Source organism: Microtus pennsylvanicus, chromosome 2, assembly GCF_037038515.1.
Source record: "Microtus pennsylvanicus isolate mMicPen1 chromosome 2, mMicPen1.hap1, whole genome shotgun sequence".
Classification (NCBI taxonomy): Eukaryota; Metazoa; Chordata; class Mammalia; order Rodentia; family Cricetidae; genus Microtus; species Microtus pennsylvanicus.
Window position 1 is genome coordinate 75,784,174 of NC_134580.1, and position 5,533 is coordinate 75,789,706.

Consider the following 5,533-nt stretch of genomic DNA (forward strand, 5'->3'; position numbering starts at 1 on the left):
AATGAATGAATGAATAAATAAATAAATATATTTTCAAAATCTTCCAGAGGAACAGACACCCTTGATGATCCAGAGTATCTGGAGTTCTGTATGCATTAGCCACTTGCAGATATCATTGCAGTAGTTTTCTTCAGACAGTTTGTCTTTAGAATTTTTTTTTTAATTTTTAAATAAAACATGAGGGAGAAACTTGGCCAATCAACACATGACTATGACCACAGAGAAAGGGATTTATCAAACTTCGCGAGTCTAAAAACATACAAATGTTTCTTTTATCTTGTCTACAGCAATTGTCTATGCTTTTCCACTGAACTGTTCTTCAAGTTTCCACACAATCCCACAGGTGTCCACTGTCGAGCTACAGACAGTAACGGGGAGCAGGTGGTTAAATCACTTCCTAAGCAGTTTTCTGCTGTCCCTTCTTTCCAATCCTAGATTTGTGGATGTGTGGGATCACACTGCCCCCAGCTATGGTAGCCTTGATGAGTGAATCCAGCTCTTCATCACCTCGGATTGCAGGCTGCAGGTGACGTGGAGTGATGCGCTTTACTTTGAGATCCTTGGAAGCATTACCTGCCAACTCCAGCACCTCAGCTGTGAGAATCGCGGCACAGTACACAGCAGCAGTGGCTCCCACCCGTCCATGGCTTGTGGTGCGAGTCTTCAAGTGTCTGTGCATCCGGCCCACAAGAAACTGTAGCCCAGCTCTCTGTGAACAGGACACTGCCTTTGCGTTGGTTTTCCCACTGTCTTTCCCAGCTTTGCCTCCAGCCGTGGTCTCGGCCACATGATGCACACTGCCGTCCTGTGACGGCCAGTGCTGCCCAGCGTGGCAGTGGCTGCTCTCGCAGCTGGACCACCACTGCCAGAGCCGGACAATGCCCCCACCCGCCTCGCCTAGAAATATTTATTTTTAAATAGGCAACTAAATATTTTTAAGAGTTATGTATTCTTTTAAAAATATAGGTTGAGGAGCTGGAGAGATTGTTTAGAGGTTAAGAGCACTGATTTTTCTTCCAGAGGTCCTGAGTTCAATTCCCAGCAACCACACGGTGGCTCACAACCATTTGTAATGAAATCTAGTGCCCTCTTCTGGCCTGCAGCCATCCATGGAGGCAGAACACTGTAAACAAAATAAATAAATATATAGGTTGAATTTAATTCATGGTATTCACATATAGACTTTATTTGTGGTCTCTAACAAGCCATTGAATTGTAAAATTTACTAAATAAAGTTATTCTTCGTTGCAAAATTATTTTAGAAAAATGGAAACAAAACAAAAAAAATGGCATTTCTCTTAAGTTTGACTCGAGTGCTTTTTACAAATTGAAGCTTCCACTGTCAGGTTTTCTTCATTTATTGCACAGCACTTAACTAAAGTCATTACACAATATCGTAAGAGACATCCAACCTCCTCTGACACTTCCTTTTATTTTATCCCATATCATGTTCATTCTAAGTAAGACGTAAGGATAAGGTTAATGTTTCCTTGAGATTAGATTTATTTTGCAATGAGGCTGACCTTTAAATGTCTTGTTTGTTAGGCAAACAACATGATCTGCAATTAGTCACAGGTTTCTTGTTTTGTGCAAGCCAAGCTTGATTAGAACCTTTCTCTAAAACTTTTATTCAGTGAATAAATTCATATCCCTCTGCTTATCAGTTTCAGAATTCTAGAGGAGGTATTTGCCTATAAATCTCCCCCCCACCCTGCCTTTTCTTTTAATGCACAGCCACTGAACACTAACGTAATTGGTGCAATCTGTTATTTACAGATATGCACCGAGACACAGGTGGCAACGTCTTTTTTAGTGTTGTAAGGTAAAGCAAGACCTTCCTCACAATTTGACTTCTGTGAATAAAAATTGTTGCTAGGCAAGGAGAGCAGCATTGTCACTATGGGTGTTCTCCACTTTTGTCGTAAATCCTTTCCATATGGAATCCTACTTCAACTTAACTCTACACCAAAGTACATATTTATGGTAGGAATTATTATTCTTTAAAAAGAAAAAAAAGACAACAAAACCTGGTTGTGCCAGGTAGTGGTGGCACAAGCTATTACGCCCCATAGTTGAGAGGCAGAGGCAGGCCGACCTCTAGACCTCCAAGAGTTTAACCCCAGCATTGTCTACAGAATAAACTCCAGGACAGACAAGGCTATATAGAGAAACCCAGTCTCAAAAAGAAAACAAAAAGCTGGTTTCATAAATGAGCATTGTATTTTATAAGTATAATCTTTCATAAATATCCATGATAAATTGACTTAGTGATTTTGTGTTTGGAAGTGAAAGTAAGTAATGGCTCCAATAAGATGAATTGAATAACTTGCTGATATGCTTCCAAAAGACAAAATGATGTAGTAACTTTGTTGATTCTATAAAGTTTTGTATATCAGTATCTATAAAATTGAATGGAAAAGTACACCAAAATTACTTGTCACAGAAAAGTCTTAAATATAAAATTTGACAAATTTCCTTTATTCCTCTAACTAACACTCATTGAATGGGAACCATTACCAGATATGTGTAAAATTAATAAACTGTGTTAATAATAAAAGTAAAAACAAAAATTTAGGATTTATTTCAATTCATATTGTACTCATGCTTTCCATATTGGTTCAGAAAATCCTGCAAATAAGTTTGAGATGTACTATATTTTTTCTTAGTTTTTATTTGTGAAAACAGAATTCTGAAGGGTAAAAGATTAACCAAAGATGTCCTATGCAGTGACAGCAGGATCAGATTAGAACGTGGGCTAATTTTCTTTGGAGTTTATACAATTTGGATATAAATAAAACAAACAGAATGATTAGAATTTGATAACAAACTTCAGTATGTATCAATATTAAAAGAAAAGCTCAAGGACCTGGAGACGTCAGAGGAATCAGAACTATCTGTAACTCTAACTTCAGGGTATCCAACACCCTCTTGTTTCCTTCACAGACATTTGCCTGCACATGTGATGCATGCACATGCACACACACTCACACACCATGTACACATACATGTATACATACACATAAATTCTATATGGAACAATTATACAGAAATGTCAATCTCATAATGGGGTGAGTACAGACACTAAGAAATGAAATAAAACATCATAGTAAAAATAAAGATTATTTTTGGTGGACATTGTAGCTCATAAAGAGATGACAATAATGACAGAAATTGTACTAGGATATAAGCTGCAGAATGAGCACTTCCTAATGATCTTAATACTTTTCACAGCAGAAAGAAAATCTTGTCTTTGTGTAGTTGGAGCATAAGAATTCAGCACTGAAATATTTCCTTACTCTATTCCACTATTTTTATTTTTTTTAAAAAAAACAGAATAGCTTTTTTTTTTCATTTTACATATCAATCCCAGTTCCCACTTCCTCCCCTCCTCCCATCACCTCCACCTACTCCACCCTACCCCATTCACTCCTCAGAGAGGGTAAGGCACATTGCTTTGGGGAAGGTCTGAAGCTCTTTCTACTATATCTAAGCTGAGCAAGGTATCCATCCAAATAAAATGAGTTCCCAAAAAGGCAGCACCAGCAGTAGGGATAAATCCTGGTGCCACGGCTAGTGGCCCCTCAGCCTGTTCCAGCCATACAACTGTCACCCACATGCAGAGGGACTAGTTTGAACCTATGCTGGTTCCTTTCTTATCAAGTTGCAGTTGATGAGCTTCCATTAGCTCAGGTAAACGTTTTCAGTGTGTGTCCCCATCAGGTCTTGACCTCTTTGTTCATATTCTCACTCCTCCCATTCTTGGACCGGACTTTGAGAGCTCATTCCAGTGTCTGATGTGGGTCTCTGCCTCTGTTTCCATCAGTTTCTGGATGGAGTTTCTATGATGAAAATTAAGTTATTTATCAACCTTACTATAGGGCAATGTCAGTTCAGGCACCTCCACTTCTATTGCTTAGGTTCTTAGCTGGGGTCATTCTTGGGGACTCATGAGAATTTCTCTAGTGCCATTTTTTTTCTAACCCCATAATGGCTCCCTCAAACAAAAATCTCTCCTTCCTTGCTCTCATCTCTGTCCTTCCATCTCGACTTTCCTGTTCCCTCAAGTTCTACCCCCCTCCCCTTTTCCCCTCCTCCCTTCCTCTTCCCCATTCACTCTCCCTTCTCCCCGCTAACCTCCATGCTCCCAATTTTGTCAGGTGATCTTATCTATTTCCCCTTTCTAGGTGTATCTATGTGTTTTTCTTAGCGCTCACCTTGTTATCTTCTCTAGGGTCATAGATGTAGGTTCATTATCCTTTGCTTTAAAGCTAGTATCCACTTATGAGTGAGTATATTCCATGTTCATCTTTCTGTGTCTGGGTAACCTCACTCAGGATGATTTTATCTAGTTCCATTCATTTGCATGCAAATTTCAAGATGTCATTGTGTTTTACCATTGTGTAGTACTCTATTGTGTAAATGTATCACATTTTCATTACTCATGCTTTGGTTGAGGGGCATCTAGGTTGATTCCAGGTACTGGCTATTACAAATAATGCTACTATGAACATTGTGGAATAAATGTCCTTGTAGTATGCTTGAGCATCCTTCGGGTATATGCCCAAGACTGGAATTGATGGGTCCTAAAATAGGTGGATACCCAATTTTCTGAGAAACCGCCATATTGATTTACAGAGTGGTTGTACAAATTTACATTTCCAACAACAATAAAGGAGTGTTCTCTTTACTCCACATCCCCTCCAGCATAAGCTGTCATTGGTGTTTTTTTTTTCTTAGCCATGACTGTTGTAAGATGGTACTTCAGTGACATTTTGATTTCCATTTCCTAATGTTTAAGGATGTTGAACATTCCCTGAAATGTCTTTTAGCCATTTGAGATTCTTTTGTTGAGAATCCTCCTTTTATTTCTGTACCCCATTTTTAAATTGGATTATTTGGAATTTTAATGTATAATTTTTTTGAGTTTTTCTTATATTCTGGAAATCAGTCCTCTGTCTGATGTGGGGTTGTTGAAGACCTTTCCCATTTAGTAGGCTACATTTTTGTCCTATTGACTGTGTCAATATTGACAGAAACTTTATAGTTTCAGGAAGTTCTCTTTATTTATTTTTGCTCTCAGTGTCTGTGCTACTAATGTTATATTTAGAAAGTAGTCTTCTGTGCCCATGAATTGAAGGCTATTTCCCACTTTCTCTTCTATTACATTCAGTGTGGTCAGATTTAAATTGAAGTCATTAATCCATGTGGACTTGAGTTTTGTACATGGGGATAGGGATGGATCTCTTTGCATTCTTCTACATATTGACATCCAGTTATTGCAGCACCATTTTTGATGATGCTATCTTTTTTTCCAATGTAATGATTTTAGCTTCTTTGTCAAAAATCAGATGTTCATAGGTGTGTGGATTAATATCCAACACTTTGGTTTGATTCCATTGGCCAACTTGTCTGTTGTTATGCTAATACCAAGCTGTTTTTATTACTGTAACTACAATAGAGCTTGATGTCATGGATGATGATGCCTCTGGAATTTCCTTTAATGTGCAGGTTTGCTTTGGCTATTCTGGGCCTT

General features: G+C 38.3%; 1 pseudogene; it reads right to left on the minus strand.

Annotated features, from left to right (window-relative positions):
* Positions 1-238: 238 nt before the first annotated feature.
* On the minus strand, positions 239-1,892 carry LOC142844252 (histone H2A.V pseudogene; annotated as a pseudogene).
* Positions 1,893-5,533: the final 3,641 nt, after the last annotated feature.